The sequence below is a fragment of the Crotalus tigris genome, unplaced genomic scaffold, assembly GCF_016545835.1.
Source record: "Crotalus tigris isolate CLP2741 ecotype Arizona unplaced genomic scaffold, ASM1654583v1 scf7180000019364.2947544272:3078424, whole genome shotgun sequence".
Classification (NCBI taxonomy): Eukaryota; Metazoa; Chordata; class Lepidosauria; order Squamata; family Viperidae; genus Crotalus; species Crotalus tigris.
The window spans coordinates 1-20,754 of NW_024097500.1; positions in this window are offsets into that span (position 1 = coordinate 1).

Consider the following 20,754-nt stretch of genomic DNA (forward strand, 5'->3'; position numbering starts at 1 on the left):
GCAGTAATGATCAGCAAATAGGCAAAATGCTGCAGATGAGGCAGAAGGCCACCATCAGTTTTGTGTGGGCTTCAAACCACTGTTGCTCCATCTGTGTATTTGGAATGTTCTAATTATGGATTTCTACAAATAAACATACATCCAATTAAAACAATTGCTTAAACTGTACAGCACTCTGCAGTGTTGTGTACTGAAATATTGTATATATATACAAGAATTAAAAGCACATTTTCAGAATTGCTGGCTCAATCTCTAGTGATAAAGCTAGCTGTATAACTAAGGGAATCAAGCAACTAGGTAGCAGATGCTGGATGAAATGCAGTGGCAATAAGGCGGTGAAACAGAACTGTGGGTACCAGAGAACCTATGTATAGGAGGACACTTGAAGCTACTCCAGCATTTGAACTGGAGTAGTAGACAAATATCTGTCTTCATCTTGGTTGATAAATATATCTCATGGGTTTTGAAAACTTCAGGTACTAAATCATATTGGAATAAGATTGGGTGCTTTTATGGAATAGGAGATCTTGGAAGCCAGCAGACTTGCTGGGGAAGTTGATGAGGTTTCTTAGGAACACAAAATCATTTCACTTTGGAGACAAGACAATAAACTTGGTCAAAGGGCCTTAAATCAGAAATCAGTTCAATTTGCTAAATATGGGAAAGAAAATGTGGTATGTGTATGGATGAGCACTGTTATGATCTTGTCTGAAGTTTCAGAATTATACTGTGGCAAACAGTATGACTTTATTGAACTCTGTATTCTTCAAGAAGATATGAATCCTAAGGCCCACAATGAAGTTATATAGCATTCTACTCCAGATACATTAATCTACAATTCCCATCATTCCTCAAGCAAGATGGTTTGATGCAATAGGAGTTATAGTTAAATTTTCTAAAAGGCATCAAGAGGAAAGTCATATGAGAGAAACAAAACAATTATCATATGGTGTATAGACATAAACATGAATTAGTTTAATCAGAATAGAAAGGATAAAAGAGAAAAATATATGGCAATTGTATGAAAGTATTATATGGAGAAAATCTGGTTTTAGTTAACAATTTGTGTTTTGTTCATGAAGTCTTAACTTCAGCTACAAAACTTCCAGTTGCCTTTGGGAAAAAATGTGGTACTGATTGCCAGACTTCAGAACAGTAAGTACGGTCTGACAACATTGTATAAGAACATTTCAGGAGCAGGAGATGGGGAAATTAAAAGACTTCTTCACTGTGAATTTGTCAAAGAATGAATTTTTGTTCTACTTTTTAAGACTTAATTCTCCTTTTAAAAAGCTACATTTTTACATATTAGAAAGAATGTATTTGTATACATATCATTCTTTGCCAGAGCTGGCATCTTTTCTTCTTACATATAGCTGCAGTTATTAATGCAATGGTCAATTGATTTGAATTAGTGCAAGTTCAAACTATAGATTTGATATAGTTCTCATAATACTGAACAAGCTATGTCAAAGAAATAAAATTTTAGTGTAGACGTAATCAAGATAAACTGTTATTTTCATTGAAATATTTCAAAGTATCAGTGGATGGAGATGTACAGTAATTTCAACTGAGCAATCAGTAAAAAAAACAAGGTGATCTATCTCCAATGCACATTTGCTCAACTAGCATGAATTTTCCTCAGTTCTTACGGGACAAACAAGAAACAGACTTTAGAAGAAAAAATGTGTCAAAAATGGATGTCCTAGGTTTTTCATGACTAATACTCCAGGAGAAAAAAATATTTGGAGACTAAGTAATATAATTATCACAATACAGCTACATATGGACATCTTTACTTTGGCCCCCAGGACCACCTACCAAAATTATAGAATCAAAGTCTTTAAATTATATCATTTTCTGAACATACATTTCTGATTTATGGTGTTTTGGCTGTCAAAATTCTACTTTCCAAGGAAATCATCTCAATTCCTGCAAACTGGAGAATGTAATTTCCACCTTCCCTGCTGCATATACTTAAACATGCACATCCCCCTTTGAGCGCTATTACAATAATATTGATATATCTTTTGTCTCTGGCATGCCAATCGAGCATGCAGATGGAGGACAGATAAAAGGATTTCTAAATGTGATCACACCCCTGGTGAAGAAATGCACCCAACATGCCTCCCTTCTCCAACCTGTGGGATCTGGATAAGGTACTTATCCATACATATGCTTTCCAGATTCTTAGAGCATGCTGTTTTACCAAATAATCAATTCCTGTGTCTACCGAAGAGTATTTCAACAAAGTCTTGCTTGAAGCACTAGTAACGCCTTCCTGACCATGGGGATGCTTCATATAACACATTTTGGTACTACAGGGCCTTCACCTTAAAGAATACATTGAAGTTGGTGATTGGAGGAAGGAAAATCTGAGCATTTCCAGGTATGCAATAGTGCACTTTCATGTTTATGTGCCTTAGTCTTCACCTGGAATTTTATGGCAAAGCACGCAGCCCTAGGAGCAGAGATTCCCCCATCATTTTTTCATATGCCCAGTGATGGATATATATGTAACACAGCTTCTACTGTATCTTTCCTCATATTTCAATCTCTTCCCATCTCCAGATTTTAGCCAGATATTTACATTTGTACTTGTACATTATATCAGAGTTCCCCAATGTTTCTGGCTTTGTGGACAGGCGAGGGGGGGAGGGGATGGTTCTATGAGAGCAGCCAGCAAGTGCGCATGCATGCATGCAGCTCCATTTGTGCAAGTGGCATCCACACATGCCTGCAGCTCAAGCAAATAGAGCATGCACACACGCGCTCGCCCACTGCGCATGTGAGGATGCATGCGCATAGTTGCGTGCTTGCCAGCCATTTCCACGGCCCAGTTGCAATCCCATCATGGCCTGCATCACATTATTTTATTTATCCTTTATTTCCTATATTATTTACATTATTCCTAAGTTCTTCAAATGCTTACATCAAATTTTCTTCTCCAAATTATATTTTGATTTATTTCTCTTCAATTTATTTTTAATACCAAAACAGGTGATAATTCTAGTCCAGGTTTTTTTAGAGGATGTGCTGAACTCTGGTTATTGAATAAGAAGTTTGGAAATTGCAGAGCAATTTGTGAGTAATGAACTATTTATTTGTCTTTTATAAGAAAAAGGTGGCTAATTCTGTGTAACTAGGACTACATTTACTTAATTGTCAAGCTGTAAGACTCATACATACAGGGAGCCATACATGAGCCAATGCTGCATGAAGGTTTTTCATTTTTGTGAAGCTTTGGTTTAAAGCACTGTGATTTAAGGCATTGATTTCTAAAATATTTCTCCATAGCTGGGAAAATTTGCTAAACCATTCAGGTATGTTGTGTCTATATCTGAAAAGGTATTATTGAAGTTTCCCCTTTATTATCTATTTTGGGCTTATTTGGTTTATTATTATATTTTGCCAATTGATTCAGATATTTTGGTTAGTTGCCTCATTTGTAAGTAATGAGATTCAGGTTCCAATATTCATAATGGATATGGGAGTCACTTAGTGCTGTTCCTTTTCCACAAATTATCTCTAAAAGTTTGAAATGTCACTTTCTTATAATTAGTTACCCAAATGACTTACATAATATTTCAGTTATGCTATTACAAAGCATAGTAGTCCTCAACGTATGACCATAATTCAGCTCAAATTTTTGGTTGCTAAGTGTGACATTTATTAAGTGAATTTTGCCCCATTTTACAACCTTTCTTGCCAGTTGTGATTCACAGTTGTGATCACTGCAGTTAAGTTAGTAACATGATTGTTAAGTGAATCTGGCTTCCTTACTGATTTTGCTTGTCAGAAAGTCGGAAAAGGTGATCACATAACCCCAGGACACGCAACTGTCATAACGCAGTTGCCAAGCATCTGAATTTTGATCATGTGACTAAGGGGATGCAGCAACAGTTGTAAGTATGAAAAATGGTCATAAATTACTTTTTTCAATGTAACTTTGAACGGTCACTAAACAAACTGTGGTACTACATGTCATTTGATTATTGTCGCTTCGTCCTATCAGTACTTCCTGAATGCTGTCAATATTGCTCCAGACAACATTCCTTGTAAAGAGAAAGTGAACTGTGACAATTGCATCAGAAGTGAATTACCTGAGAGTATTAAGTCAAGAATGGCTTTACTTGCTCAATTTGCTACTTCTTTAGATGCCCACCACTTTTAGCTTGTTCATATATTTAATGTTAATGCAAACACTTCCTCCCTCCAACTATGGGTTTCAGAATTTAAAATGTACAATACAGAACATATCTATTATAGCAGAACATATCTACTAGCTTGCCTTCTGGCATATTTTATATCAACTGACCAGATATTTTCATGGTTATTTTGACAATTAATTGTAGCCAGCTTTCAGAATGTATCAGAGAAAAATTTCTTTTTAAACTTAAATATATCAGTTTGTTCTTTAGAATCAGAAAAATGATTTTTACCACCATGTGATTTTTACCACATGGTAGGACACAAATATTTGTCTGCAGGTGTACCAACTTGAGATTATTGTTCAAAGTTCTGTGGTTCCTACACAGACTGCAAGATATGCTACTGAGCCTACCCGCAAGGCACTTTAGCCACACTATGCAGAAAAATAGGTCAGGTTACGTCTAGACATTTGACAAATTTGTGAACATTTGGTTATTCTTCTCTATAGCATTGATCATATTCACAATTCTTTCTTTCATTCTCCTTATTTTGTGAAAATCATTAACCTTTGCAGAGAGGCTAGGATAATTTACTGCTTACTTGGCTAACTTTTCATTACTATTGCCAAGTATTCCTCACATAATTCTCCAGTGTCAAGCGCTGCAGTTTTACTACAATAAACACATCCTAGTTAAAGAGTATTTAGATTCCCAAAGGCTTCTCCCGATTGCTTTGACTTCCAGAATAGCCAAAAAGATTTCTAAAGATGTGCATTAGGAAGCACTACTCATTACTATTCTTCATTCCATTTAACTTTCTTTTGCACAGACACACAAAACTCTTCTTTTAGCCAAATAAGCGATGGGGATACAATAGCTCCATCTTTTTTAATTCAGGAAAATGCCAAGTTGTTTTTTTAATATTTAGAATGAAGTGAGTTCTGATCTTGATTTGCCATTTACCAGTTTCAGTATATAGCCTGTGACAAGATTGATTTGTGGAATAATTTTTATTTAGATAAATAATTTGGGCCTATTCAATTAATAAAAATAACTGAAGATGGCAAAGTTCTTAAATCTCAGGACTCACCCAGTAAAGAGACAGATTGGGCCTTACCAAAACCAGAATATTTATTTATTTATTTATGAGACTTATATACCGCTTTAAGTGCAAGCACTCTCTAAGCGGTGTACACCAGTAAGCAATGTATATATATATTTACATTGCCCCCAACAATCTGGGTCCTCATTTTACCTACCCCGGAAGGATATAGGTTACTATAAATAAAAGAATAGGTTACTATTTCTTGCACTAGTCACTTCCCCTCTCAAAATTCTTCTTTGCTTGCCAAGTGCATGAAAACAGGAGTCTCAAGCATTTAAGCACATGATTTAAAACAAGGATGGGCAACTAACTCCCTCTTGTGGTCCCAAGGACAATATTATAGATTTATATTAGAAATCAGCAAATGGCCCATTTTGGGTAATTCAAACTGCTTTATAGATAGTCTAAACATCAAATAAAACAGTATAATGCGGCATGCATGGGGAAGTAATCAGAATTCAGTTTCCAAAAGGTAACTTTGGAGAATTTTTTTTTCTAGAAAAAGGAAGGCGTTTCACCTACAATCTTTTCCTCTCCCCAAAAGAATATATCTTCCTAAGAAAAACAAGCAGCAACTCTGCAAAAGAAATCAAATCTTTCTTTTGGGTTTCTTTTAACTCTTAAAATTAAGCAGTTATTTCAGAGTTGCTATGTCCACCCTGTACTGTCATTGCCATAGTTAAATTTCAGGCTGGGATTTACATGAACAATGAAGAAAGGAAATTATTACTCCTCTGCTTTTGCATATACACTGTTCCAGATCCACATCGGAAACCTGCATGTGGACAAAAACATATCTGAAGCACTGCAAGTAGCATTCTGCCCAGAAAATGTGAACGATTGTTGCCATAACTTTCTCTACTGCTTTGAATTTTATGACCCCCCAAAGGGCTCTTGCCTTCTCTTTCTTTCATGCTTTATTTACTCAAAAGTTCTTTTTTTTTTTTTTACAAACATTGAAAAAAAAAGCATTTCAAGTATTTCATGACACTTAAAAAAGCTTCTTGCTAATTGAACTGGCCAGAACTCCTTCATGAATTCCTTCTTAAAATATCTTTTTCTTCTGGAATGGTATACTGACCATTCTAATTGGAATTAAAGATTGATGGAATCTATATTATTCTCTTCCTCTCACCTCACCATTTGTAAAAAAAAATACTTTATTTTATTTAGATCAGGATAATACAAGAAAAAAAGTTGAGACATATTTCTGAGGCATATGCACTGCACCTTTTTTCTGAGCAAATTAACAATTTTTAACCTGAAATTGATTAAATCAGATTTTTTTAACATAAGATGAAATTCATTTGAGACAGGTCATTTTCAAGAACATGAATGCAATCTATAATACAATTTGACACACATCTATCCACAAATAAGGTAATATACAATCCAATAGTTGCTCTCAGATGCTCTCTGAGTGGCACTGATTTTACCTAGTTAGGTAATTAAATATTTACAAACAATCAAGCTTACAGAACACCAAGAATTCCACAGTTCAAATCTGAATTACAGATATTATCTTCCATTAGAATATATCTTTCTTGAAAGCCGAATGTTCAGTTGCACATACTTTACACTGGAAAAACAACGGCTTTTAATAATTAGAAATTTTCTGTTTGGAAATTCAGTTCCAGAAGCATAACCTTTAAAAAGTCAATGTTTATGTGTTATAAACCCCCCATTTGGTGTTACAAACCAAACCAAAACTGAAGACACAAAAATGGAGAAATTTGTTAACAAGGGTCCAACGCGAAGAATTATTTAATGTAGAAATTTCACATTAACAGATAGGGCAACATTAAAAAAAGTATTATTTACAATATTGCATTGCATTGGTAAGTGAAAAGTTCTCCATAGCACAGATGAAGTTTAGAATAAAATGTAACAGTTCTTGGAGGCAATTATTCTAGCTATGTTCTAGAATTGCCCATTCTAAGATTAAAGATCTGAATTACAAATGAGCTTAATATTTTAAGCATTTAGGCAATGCTTTTTCGGGCAGTGTCAAACAGTGAATTCCTTGCATGTGACAGAGCAGTTCACATATCACTAATAAACTGCACATTCACTTTCTCCTCCTGCACAGCACGCTTAGTTATTTCATGGCTTGTACAGGACTACACTTTACAGTTATATCTGAACTAATGAGGTATAGTTTGCATTTTTCCCTCCAAGAGTTTGCAATTCTGATATGGAGGAGAAGATACCAACTAGACTTTGCCAGTCTGAATAGCAAATAATTAAAAAAAAATGGTTTGCCACAATGTAATCACTCATTTGCAAAGAGCGCATAAGAAAGATTATAGTTAAGTATAAGAATACAAATACCAAATAATGGCTTGGTATTACATAAAATATGAGAGTGATTTGTCCATGGTGCACAAGAAAACTTTGCTTTCAAGATTTGGACGGATTTTTTGATATCTTTTTGTCAGATTCTTCTCAGTGTAGTAAAACATGACCAAGTTAAGGTAAGAATGAGAACTTAAAGAGAGTTCCTCTCTAATGTTTCAGTTGTTTTTGCGTAATTTCAGCCTTAACTATGAACTCACAATGTTAGCAACCATTTTATTGTTTGGCTCAAATTACTGACAAGTAGATTTGTGGGTATTGTATTTTTAGCCTGCTAGAGAAAACCTGGTATATATCAGATTTAGAAGCCTACCCCTTTAAAAGAGAAAATATCAGTCCTTATATTTAAGGAACCCAACTAGACACCCAATCCTAAAAATCAAACCAGACTTTGTTGCATACCGCTTCACTTTTTGGGAAAAAATAACTTACTGAAATTTAAAAACAAAATAAAACCTCAGCATGAAACAAAAGACAACACATATGCTTTTCTTTGGGGGGGGGGGGTAATGAAAGTCATGTTACAAAGCTTTCTGACAGCAATGTGTTTTCTGGTAAGATGGCAAAAGTGTTCATCTAGCTTAGTGCTGATTCCTGATTCTTCAAGAGCAGGGAGAAACTTAGCAGTTTCAAGCAGCTGCAATATTGCTGTAGTCTTTTATATATTTTTTTTACTCAAACAGCAGCACTGCTGTATCAGTGCATCCTCCTCCCACATGTGTTTGTCTGTTATTGACAAAAGAAAAAGGAAACATTTCTTTTAGTAATTTGACAGCCTCCCCGCCTTCCCAGTGAGCAAGTCAGCTGCCTTCCACATTAACAAGCTCTTCTGCCTTTTAGTATTCTTCCAGTAGATTGTTAGTCATTAAACTGTCAGCTCCTTGGCCCTGCCTGAAAAATGTGAGTCAGAGCCTGGATTGCAAACAATTGAGATATAATGGTGGTGCTGGGGAGCTTCATCCAAAATGTTTTCTCAGCACTGAGGAGAAAATAAGAATGGCACTCTCGGGACAAGTACATTTAGCAATAGAGTCACTAGTCCTGTGAAAGGAGAAAGATATAACTGATTCAGAACACTGAGTAGAATTCAAATCAAGAGACCTGTTATATTTTGTTAGTGAGGCACTTTCTGGAGATTGTGCACAGCACAATTTCTCCACATTTTTGTGGAGAAGATAGCTCAGGGATTGAAAAATTGGTGTGAGAGTGGCCCCAGCAACCTGTGGGAGATAGTTAAATGTAAGACTCCTTTTCCAATTCTGGTCTTCCAGGATTGGAAGAGGAGTATTACATTTAACTATCTCCCACAGAATTGCCATTTCCAAAGGTCACAAGAGGAACGTAGCTGCAAATAAGAATTAACTATGGTGGATGCTAATGGGAACTGCCAGATTATTAAAAAAAACCACAGCCCTGCTAAAAACAAGCTTCACCAGTAAACATGAGCATAGGTGGAGGATGCAAACCAAGTCTCCAACAGTTGTCAAAATAGTGAACAGTTGGTAACAACAATAATACTACTACGTAACAACAATAAAGAGAGGCAACACTACAAATATCATCCAGTGCATCAACATATGGACAGACAGAAATGTCCTTATGAAAGAGAAAGACTTGTTATTCTGGAAGGCACATAGCTGTAAGCTCCAGCAAGTGAAGTTAGAGGCACCTAGGAGTCCTGACACTTAGCTCACAGCTTGGAGTGAACAGGTATTATTCAAAGGCTTGCAATTTTCTTTGGGCATATACACCATCAGCTCAACTTCAATACTCTTGAAGTTCCATGAAATCAAGTATTTTTAGAGGCATCCTAAATCAGAAGAAAAAAAAATTAACAGATCTGTCCCATGCTTCAAAGGACCACAGACACACATAATAAAAACACCCTTATGAGTTAGCTTTTACTTCCTATTGTAAATACACCTGGGGCACTAATGCATATACATTTTTTAGTTGTATGGGACAAGTTCACATGCAATTACAGGAGATCAATCTATCCAAGATACTTATTATAAATATGAGTGTGCATACAACTCCTTTACATATTAAAACTCTCACCTCTTTCCTATGTTCAAGAGATTTCAGCTTAGCTCGTATCATGTTAATTGCTGGAGAAGAAGCAGGTATCTGCAATTAAACAAGATGCAAACTGAGACTCTTCGAACTTCACTATCACCTCTAAAACTAAAACAGTTTTAAAGTCTCCTCAATTATCCTGACCTTAATTTAAATTAACTTATTTAATCAATTTATTAGTTCCCTTGGTTGCAAAGCAGTTCTTTGCATTGATTTAGCTGTTGCATTGCTTTACACAACAAATCATGATCATATCAATCCAATAAGCTGGGAAATTTTGTCCTCTCAGGAAGTCCAATGAAGTTTACTCTAGCATCCCCCAAACCCCAAACTTGCGCCTTAAGGTACATTAAACCATAGCTGAAAACTTCGGTATTGGCCAATAACTCTAGGAGTTGACCAAGGCTGTTTTATTGTGAGGAAAATACCTAATTCCAAATATATTAATAAAATAATATAAAAGTTTAAAATCTAACAATTTAGGAATGGGGAAAACACTCTTAACTACAAGAGGAGAAAAAAAAAAGAATTCAGGAGGGCAGAGCAGAAGAGGGCAGATGAATTTAATGTTCATCCATTAAATGATGAGCTACATAATTAAGGAACAGCTGTATAATGTTGGTAAGACACCAGATATATTACTAGGAGGACTGATATGCTGGTGAAATGCCTCAAATACAAAGCAATTGGACAATTCCCATTGGAGGCACCATAGTTGAAGCATTATTATTATCTCTTTAATCCATAGATATAACATCACATCTGATGTACAAAAATTCCCTTAAAATTGCTCTATGGTCAACTAAAGAACTTGGAAATTCTTGTACCATAATTCATGTTATTCAGTTTAAAACTACAAATACGCCACTTTTTGTTATTGTTTGATGGAATTCGGTGGATTGCATTTATTTTTCCCACTATGGCACAGCGTAAAACTGTTTCAGCTAGTCTTAGGATCAGACATTTCAAGACAGCTTGATGTTAACTGGGCTCAATTACTGTTTTTCTTCTGATGAGCCTCTCAATGTACAATAGGAGTTAGAAGTTGTTGCTTTTTGTCTGAGCCCATGGGCTGTCAAGGAAAAATTGATTGAATTCTCAGACTAGGATATTCAAGATCTCAAGCACATTCCAACAGAGCTGCTTGGGCAATATCAGAACATAGGTGATTTTTTATTTGTACTATTAGACTTATCCATTTGGAGCACTGCAATATTATACATATCTTCCTTTTTGAAATGTGCTTGCAACTTATCCTCACTTAACAACTATCTTGTTTAGCAAAGTTACAAAACACTGAAAAAAATAACTTTATGATTGATTCTCACACTTACAACCATTGTAAGATTGGGGTTTTTCACAGCCAGCTTACAACAAGCAGAGTTAATGGCAGGAAAATTGCAAATAGTGCTCATGTGATGTCTCACTTAATGACTACAGATGATTTATTTAACTACTATAGTGCAAGTGAGGCCATAAGTATGCTGTGCTCATGTGAAGTCACACTGTGTCACATAGCTGATTAGACATGCCCCAATATCCTTAATTGGTATAACATATTTTGTATTTTTTAATTAAGAAACAGTGGGTCGTTGTACCTACAGTTGGTAAAAGTAGTACCACTGTGATATTTAGTAAAATGTTATAGTAAGTGTCCATCCATCATCAATACCGCACATGGTTTCTTAAGAGTCCCCTTTGTTCAAACAGTATTTTATTAGAAGTCAAGTCCAACCTGAGGTTCATATATGACATCCAAAAAAGTTTTTCTAGATGAAGATTTGTAATCCCTTACTTTCTGACGGTATTGGGGGTATATTTCAAATGAGACTTATATACCGCTTTAAGTGCAGCACTCTCTAATGGTGTACACCATAGCATGTATATATATATATATATATTTTACATTGCCCCCAACAATCTGGGTCCTCATTTTGCCTACCCCGGAAGGATGGAAGGCTGAGTCAACCTTGAGCCGGTGAGATTTGAACCGCTGACCTGCTGAACACAGTCAGCTAAAGTGGCCTGCAGTACTGCACTCTGACTGCTGCGCCACCTTGGCGCAAAAGTCCGGCCCGATCCCATCCACAGACTTGTGATCTCTCGGGGAAAACTGGCAAAGAACACACGTCACTCTTGGGCCCCGTTGGCAGCGCAGAATCTCAACCGCTGCTGGAGAAAAGCCGCCTGCTTGGGGGCGCAGCGCCCTAACACCCCCCCCCTAAGCCGGGGCCCCTCTCTTGGGACTGCCAGGCTTGGGACTTCCACAAATTCTTGTCCGGTGAGCCCCCCCGGAAAGCCCTGCCAGAAGGCAGCGGTGGACTGACAGGGAAGCGCAGAAGGGAGCCAGTGTCGGTCGGTGACAAGCGTTGTGTGTGAGTGTGACGTCAGCGGCCTTAATATAGTCCAGGTGAGCTGGGCTGGGGTTATTTTTAAAGAGACTTGTGGCCTGGCCAGCACAGAGCTGCGGAGGGGAACAGCTGCTGGGCGGTGACTCTAAGCCAGAGAGGACGGGCGTGGAGGGGGGGGGACATGGGGGCATAAAAACCTCTCCCTCAGACAGGCACCGTGTCAGGGATAGGACAGCAGATGGCTGCAAACCCTGCTACGCATCAGTGGGCCTCGCACGGGTAACATTCACAAGACCCCAGGCGGCCCCCAAGAAACATTCTGTGCCCCTCCACTTTATGCAACCTAAAAAAAAATCTTTTTCCACCGCGATCAATTCGCTTTTCAACTGAAGGCCAAACTCTTATCCCCCTCTCGAATCAAAGACACTCGTCGTTCAAAAATCCTGTTTGACAACAAAACCGACTTGCTAGGTGCTTTCCCACCTTACACAAACGTGCACAGGGTGGAAAATATGTATAACACACACACACACACCAGGGCCCTCGGAGTGACTGTCAAAACCGACACCAACTTCCTGGAGAAATCTTAAGCCTGGCTGAAAGACCTCTAAAGCTGAAAGTTGCCTGGATTTATTCTTAAACTGGTTTAGAAAAGCTGCGTTGGCCCAACGCCACTGTTGGTGGGGTGCGGTTCGAGGGAGAACCAGCCCCACAAAAACAAGGCAAAAACACCCAGGTTTGACAGCTGAGGTGAAACACTGCAAGGAGGAGGAGGGAAGACTCACAACAGCTCGCAAAAGCTACCATCACAGGAAGCCCCACATTGACCCACCGCCAGTTCTGCCTGCTTTAACCGACCCCCCTTTCATGGACAACCCCCCCAAGTTCTCGCCCCATATTGGATCAACAGTGGGACCCCCGCTGTTTTTTTCCAGCAGGAGATCGAAAGAGGATCTCTTATACAATCTGCTGGAATACCAGATCACCAGCATCCCTGGATCCCGAAAGGGTTTCAGCAGAAAAAGCCTTTCTGCTCCCCCCGCCCGAAGCTCGGAAAGATGCGAGACTGGGGAGGGGTCCTTGCTCCCCCCGCCCACGACACACACACACACACACACACACACAGCATACGAAACTGGGGGAGAAAGTCCTTCGGGAGCTGCGTTTTTTCGGCCCACCGACTGAAAAGGGGGGCTTGGCGCTCGGAAGAGGCTGCGAAGTCGGTCCGCGTTCCCCTCCTCCCCCCGCCCGCCCGCCCGCGCAGGCTGCGCCCGATCTGCCCGCGAAGCCCCGAGCCGGGGCGAGGAGAAGCCGCAGCGGCAGCGACGTAATTCTTGACCTAGAAAAAAAGCCGACCGGGGCCAGCGCTGCGCTTCCTGTTTTTCTCCTCCCCGACGGGGGAGGAGAGGAGGAAGCGCCTCGGCCTTGGCCAAAGGGGCTTCGGGGTGGGGGGATTCAAGCTCTTCCTCCCCTCCCCCGGCGATCCGCACGCTGTCAAAGGCCGGCAATTTCCCACCCACCGAAGACAGAGGTCGGGGACCGCCGCTCCGTCCCAGCCCTGTTCCCCACCGATCGGGTGTCAGGACCCCCTCCCCGCCCCACAATACGGAGGACTACAAAGCCCGCGATGCTCAGCCAGCGGGGCTTCGACGGGGCCGGTTTGGCCCTTCTTGGGGCTTCGGCGGCCCCTTCGGAAAGAAGCGCCGGTCTTTGGAGAACGCCCCGAAGGGGGGGGGGAAATCTTCAACGGAGGTTTAGGGCGGGGTCGCCGGGAGTCCGCGAGAGGCGCGCCGGCCTGCGAGGGCTGCCCGGGGGCTCGGGAGGGACTCCCCCTTCCTCGGCCGACGGAGCTCCGCGTCGAGATCCCAAGCCGCGCCCATCCCCTGCCCAGGATCCGCGCAAGCGGCGGCGGGCAGGAAGCGAGCTGGCCCCGGCTGCCCGAAAGCGCAGCCAGAAGCGGCGGAGCGGCCGGGCTCTTCTCCGGCGGCCGCGGGGCGACGGAGCCCGGGACGGCGGCTGGCCTCTCACCTGGTAGAGGTTCCGGACGTCCAGAATGGAGCTCATGGTGGCGCCTGGTCGTGCTCCGCTCGCCGAAAGCAGCCCCGGACGACTGAGGCGCGGCGGCCGGGGCCCCCAGATATTACCCTGGCCACGCCCCTTCCCGGCTCCGCCCTTCTTCTGCTCCTCCCCCTCCTCCTCTCTGGCGAGGGGCGGGCGTGGGGTGGCCTCGTCCTCCCCGCTGCCTCGCCCTGGCGCTGCGTTGTGGCGGTCGCTCTCCGGGACGCTTTGGCTTGCTACCTTGCCCGACCAGGGGCTGAGGGCAGAGGGCTGCCTGGGACTGTATGAGGATTCCTGTCCTGGGCAGAGGGTGGGCTAGATGTCCTCAAGATTAATATAGGTTGCTAGGAAGTGGGGAGGGTTGCTGCCCGACCCAGGCTTGTGCCTGCCCCGGATGCATCCTGAGGGCCAGGGTGAGGCCGGCCTGCAGGGCAGCCTCGGACTCTTTGGGGGCTGCTGAAGGTGACCCTGGGGACGAGGCTGCCGAGGTCTGTCGGTTCAGCCTCTCACCAAGCAGCTTGTGTTAGTCCTCGACGTACAACCACAAATGAGCCCAAGGTATGCTAAGCAAGGCAGTTTTTAAGTCAGTTATGCCCCATTTTACGACCTGTGTTGCTACCGTTGTTAAGTGAATCGCTGCAGTTCAGTTAGCCACACGGTTGTTGAGTGAATCTGGCTTCCCCTACTGACTTTGCTTGTCAGAAGATCCCAAAAGGGGATCACGTGACCCCCTTGGGACACTGCGACCGTCATAAATACGAATCAGTTACCAAGCGTCTGAATTTTGGTCACATGACCAGGGGACACTGCAATGTTTGTAAGCGTGAAAAGCCGTCGTAAGTCACTTTTTTTCAGCGTGAGTGTTTGTAAATTGGGGACCACCTGTAATGCTGGACTAGCACTTCACCTCCCAGGTGAACTATCCAACGCTATCCAGCATCCTGAGAGTTCCCAAACCGGGTCCCCTCTAAATATGCTGGCTCCTGGAACCCAGGGACACATCTGGGCAGAACTAGGTCGGAAGGGCACCTGTGGATCTGTATCCCCCTTGGGATAGAGGGGGATGGATGGATGGATGGACGGACGGACAGACAGACACTGTGGACCCCCGCAGAGACTGACAATGCTGTGCTGTGGCTGCTTGATGAGTTAGCCCAGTTTCGGTTTCCAGAGAAGGAAGCATTTGGGGGACACGTTGGGGCTGTGGTGGCCCCCAAGACACTGAGTGAGCGCCAGCTCTGGCAAGCATCAATGGGGCTGGGAACTGGGGCCACTTGCCTGGGGGCCAATTCCAAAGCTGCTGAGCTCTGGGGCAGGGACCAGGGAGGAAGGACCAAGGGGGCAGAAGGCCACAGAGGTGCAAAGCCACAGGAGACCCTCCCCCCGGGGGCCTGAGTCAGGAGCCCCACTGCTGGGCCCCGAGGCTGCTGCAAGTACCAGGGGAAGGCAGGGCAGGGTGTCCTAAGTGGGGTATGGAACCATCATCGTTTAAATACTTCTCTTTAAAACAGCCCTTCTCAACCTCAGCCACTTTAAGACCTGCGGATGTCAACTCCCCAGACAGCATGCGAGTGAATTTAAAGATGGGGGACTTCAACTCCCAGAATTCCCCAACCAGCCCTGCTAGTGAACTTGGAGATGGGGAGGGGGTGGACCTTCAACTCCCTCGCGGCTCCTCCGAGTCGGTTTCAGTGCCCAGAGGCAAATCCAGCCCTTCCCGAAAGTTACTGGCGGGACTTTCAGTTTTGAAATGCCTGCAGATCTCTTTTGATTCCCTTTTCTCAGGTGACTGAGATGATTCATCGGCCCTGATGGGTTCCCGTAAGTGTGGAACCGGAGAATCAAAATCTCATCAACCCTGCTTGAGTTTGCATAACGCTGCCCGTAAAAAGGAGACGCGAGTGGAACCCAACGCGAGGGATGCATAGAAACAAACGGGCCCTCGATCGGTTTCCTATTTCTGGGCCAAAACCCAGAGTGTTGTTTGTGGTTTGTTATGGAATCGATGACTCCGATTTCTCTATCGCTTCTCAGCACGTTTGCGATGTTTTCTCACAACAGTGTGTTTGTTGGCTCAAGGAAGCAGAAAATATGACTCAACCCTCGGAGATATGTTGTGCTGTCTCTCTCTCTCTCTCTCTCTCACACACACACACACCAATACACACTATTGTGGGCACCAATAACTGGGAGAGTATCACTCCATCTGCAATCAAGAAATAATGAGTCAGATATTTGTGTAACAGTGAAACCTGCTTTAAATTAACTTTCAAGCAATCAAACTGCCTGACTATGAAGGCGGGAATCTGAGAAACTGAATGTAGGCTTTGTTTATTTATTTATTTTTTATTTGAGGCACCACCAGACTAGAAGCCAGGAAGCTATGAGTTCTAGTCCTGCCTTAGGCGTGAAAGTCAGTTGACTTTGCCTGTCGGAAGGTCACAAAAGAGGATCACAGGAACCCAGGACACGGCGACGGTCATAAATAGGAGTTGCCAAGAATCTGAATTTTGGCCACGTGACCTTGGGGATGCTGCAACGGTCGTGTGAAAAATGGCCATAGGTCAGTGTTCCAACGGTCACTAAACAAACTGTTGTGAGTTGAGGACTACCTGTATGGCTTCCTCTCTTTTTTTCCTTCGGTTTTCCTTCTAGTCCCAAAGGTGCTTTTTCCAAAAAAACAACTGGACTTTCTTGGGTTTTGTTTTGTTTTTTCCTTGAAAACATTCCACTTCTCATCCAACTTCTGAAAAAGCTTCTTGGAGGAGACGCAAAATGTTTTCCAGGAAAAACACAAGAAAGTCCAGCTGCTTTTGGGAAAAGCACCCTGGGGACAACCATGACCTGGAAGATGGAGAACCTTCCTTCTGGCTGGTTGAAGTCGCCGCCTCTGCCCCAACAGGAACCCCCACTTGCATCATCCCAAATTCCAGGCAGAGCGCCTGAGGGGGGTCTGCGCAGGCCTCCCAGCAGGAGAATGCTAGGAACCTGGCGGGCCCAGCCCAAGTGGGCTGGGTGGGGCACACCAGGCCCTGGGCTGGAGCCAGGAGGGCCTTCCAGGCCAAGGGGAGGGAGGGGAAGGTGGGGGAGAGGTGGGGAGATAAGCCCGAGACCGGATGGCCCAGATAAACAGAGGAGAGCAGATAACTTGGCAGAGCAGGAAAGGTCCATTCTGGCCTACAGGATGGCTGCCCTAGAGGGACCTTGGAGGTCTTCTAGTCCAACCCCCTGGCTCAAGCAGAAGACCTGTTGTCAGGGGGGGTTCCAACTTGGCAACTTTAGGACTTGTGGATTTTAACTCCCAGAATTCCCCAGGAAGCACAGCTGGCTGGGGAATTCTGGGAGTTAAAATCCACAGGTCTTAAAGTTGGGGAATTCTGGGAGTTGAAATCCACAGGTCTTAAAGTTGGGGAATTCTGGGAGTTGAAGTCCACAGGTCTTAAAAGTTGGGGAATTCTGGGAGTTGAATCCACAGGTCTTAAAGTAGCCAAGGTTGGACATCCCTTCCCTGTGCCATTCCGGACAAATAGCTGCCCCATCTCTTCTTGAAGACCTTCACTGGTGGAGCACCCACAACTTCTGGAAACAAGCCGTTCCCCTGGTTATTTGTTCTCACTGTGGGGAAATTTCTCCTTAGTTCTAGGTCAGATCTCCATAACTTCCTTCTGTTGGAGGGCGGGGAGGGTTAGAAGGCATTGGGCAGCCTGATGACCTGCTGGCTGGGCTGAGGGAATGGAGCAGGCCTGGATATCTTGCCAGGAGGTGGGATGGCCCAGGAGCTGGCGGGCATCTCTGCTTCCGACCTCTCTGACTCATCCCTTGGGCTCCAGGGGTGATTCATCCTGATAACTCTTCCCCATCCTGGAAAACTCCCTTCTTGAATCACAACAGTGGAGATATCCTTGAAGCGTCATGATTGTTATGGTTTCCTTTGTGTAAAAAGGCCTGGAGGGTGACTGGCAACATCCAGGTTCAGGGATGGCCCAGAAGGGGATTTGCAGGGAGCTGATTGCACGTCCTGGAATGCAGAAAATCCCTGAAACTTAATTTCCACACGTATTTGGGGGAAGGGTGGATGGGGGGGGGGTGGAACGAATGCCTGGAAAGCAACCATTTATCTGAAACCGTAGAAGGTCTCCCGCTTGACTAGAAGATCTCCAGCGTTCCTTCCAACGCTGCCCTCCTGCTAAAGACCAAACCCCTCAACCTCAGCCAACCCAACCCTGCAGAGCTTGTGGTGACATGACAGCCGTCTTCCGGTATTTGAGGGGCTGCCACAGAGAAGAGGGGGATCCACCTGCTGAGGGCAGGAGAAGAAGTAACGGATGGAAACTTATCCCAAGCTGGCTGGGGAATTCTGGGAGCTGAACTCCACACATCTTAATGGAGCTGAGCCTAACTCCGGCCTAACCCTGCCTCCAGGGAAGTCCTTTTCCAGGACAGCTCTCCGGAGACCCCCCCCCCCCGGAGCAACCAGGACCTGGGAAAGATAAGCCTGCAGCCAGGAGACAAATGCTTGGCTGAAAAACATCTAAGCCTGTTGGCCAACTGATTCATGCTATTTTTAGGAGGCGGCAAAGTTCAGTTGACTCAGAGGAGGAACACTCAAGGGATTTTGGTAACAAATGGCAGACCCTGGAGCTGCCCTGGGCCGGAAGAGATGCGTGGGGGAGACGCTTCGCCATTTCTGCTTCCTGAAACACCGCTTTCGGGGGCCGAAGAGAAGATGGCTGCTGCTCTGGGGAAGGAGGGCGGGAAGGGGGGCATATTGAACCAGCAGCCGGAAAGGGTCCTAATGCGATTGTCCAGTTTCCTTGGGAAGCCGAGTTCAGGGAGATTGGGGTGGGGGGGTCCCTTGGGGCAGCCAGCAACATTATGACCAAACAGCAGCCATGAAGAAGAACGGTCAAAATACTCCTTTTTCTTCTCTGTCGAGTCATGGACCTTCCTTCGGATTTGGGTTATTCTCTGCGCTGTTCCTCAGTATTTCGGGGCAGGGGAACTGCCCGCCTCGTTCTGCAAAGCCAGAGGAACTGATCTGGACCACCTGCTTGGCCCTGGAGGGAGACCCTTGGTTGGGCTTCCCGAGGCGTCCTTCCTTTAGTGTTACAGGAAACTTGAAGGAGGCTGGAGACTTTTCAGGTAGAGACATTTGTCCTTCCTTCCTTCCTTCCTTCCTTCCTTCCTTCCTTCCTTCCTTCCTTCCTTCCTTCCTTCCTTCCTTCCTTCCTTCCTTCCTTCCTTCCTTCCTTCTTTCTTTCTGTCATCTTCTTGACTTTCTTTCCTTCTTTCCTTCTATCTATCTATCTATCTATCTATCTATCTATCTATCTATCTTTCTCTTTCGTCCTTCCTTCCTTCCTTCCTCTCTCTCTCTCTCTCTTCTATCTATCTATCTATCTATCTCTTTCGTCCTTCCTTCCTTACTCTCTCTCTCTCTCTCTCTCTTTCTTCCCGCCCGCCCGCCTGCCTTCCTCAGCTCCACATTTTCTTGATCCACAGCAGTAAGAAAAAGGGCCACATCTGGAGGGATGTGGGGCCTTGAGGAAGACAGAGCCAACAGCTGGATCCAGGGGGCAACTCAAAGAAGGGGCAGGGCAGGGCCTTGTGGAATTAGGCCGAGTGGCTGAGGATGCTGAAAAATGGATTGACGATGACAGACGGTCACTTCCTCTGCGGCGTTCCTAGGAAAGCAAATAAAAAATACCGTACGTAGAGAGGAAGCCATGGCTTTGAGCCTGCGCTGCATAGTTCTGGGATGAATCAGAATTCTGCACACATCTGGCCAAAGAGAGCGAATTCATGGGAAGCGGGGGGGGGGGGGGAGAAAGACAGTCAAAAATCCTTACCCAGCAAAAAAAGAGATGATGTGAAACAGCTTCTCTGCCCACACTTGCCCATGTGGTGAGCCTAGAAGAGGCCGTTGTTTGAAAAAAAAACCAACACCACCACACAGCTCTGGAAGAAAAATTGAGATGCCAGCCGTCCTCTGAGGAGAGCTGGGGGTTACTCCCGTTCAGCCTCTTTCCTCAGAACGGCTCACTTGTGGGTGTTTGAAGAAATATGGGGCAATCCCCAAAGCCGGAGAAGGAAATCAAGAATAACCGAGAAAAGAGAGCTTTACTGTATGACAGATGGTCCTTGGTGGGGTCTTGGGCTTGAAGACCCCGGGGATGATTCAACCCTGAGGGTGCTCTCTGAGCTGGGCTGTTTTCATGCGGAGGTTTCATGACCCAACTAGGTAACATCATCAGTGCTAGAAGGGGGGAGGAGGAGGAGGAGGGAGAAATATGGGGTCCCTTTTGCTCTTTGAGCTTAGTTGTTTTCTTGCAGGCCTTTCATGACTCAACTGGGTAACATCATCATTGCTAGAAGGGAGGAGGAGGAGGAGGAGAGTGACTGTGGGATTCTTGCTGCTCTGAGCTTGCTTGTTTTCATCCAGACGTTTCATGACCCAGCTAGGCAACATCATCAGTGCTAGTAAGGAGTGCTGTTTGCTTTGAGTTTATATCCTGGTGTCTTGCCTGCCAGCGTTCCTGTTTGCTGTTGGCTTCCTTGGCAGTTTCTTGACTGGGGTTTGGTTTGTTTCTGGATGTTGGCCTGGTGTTAATCCTGGAGTTCTCCTCCGTTGATCAGGGTGCTGATGGCTGGCGGAGTC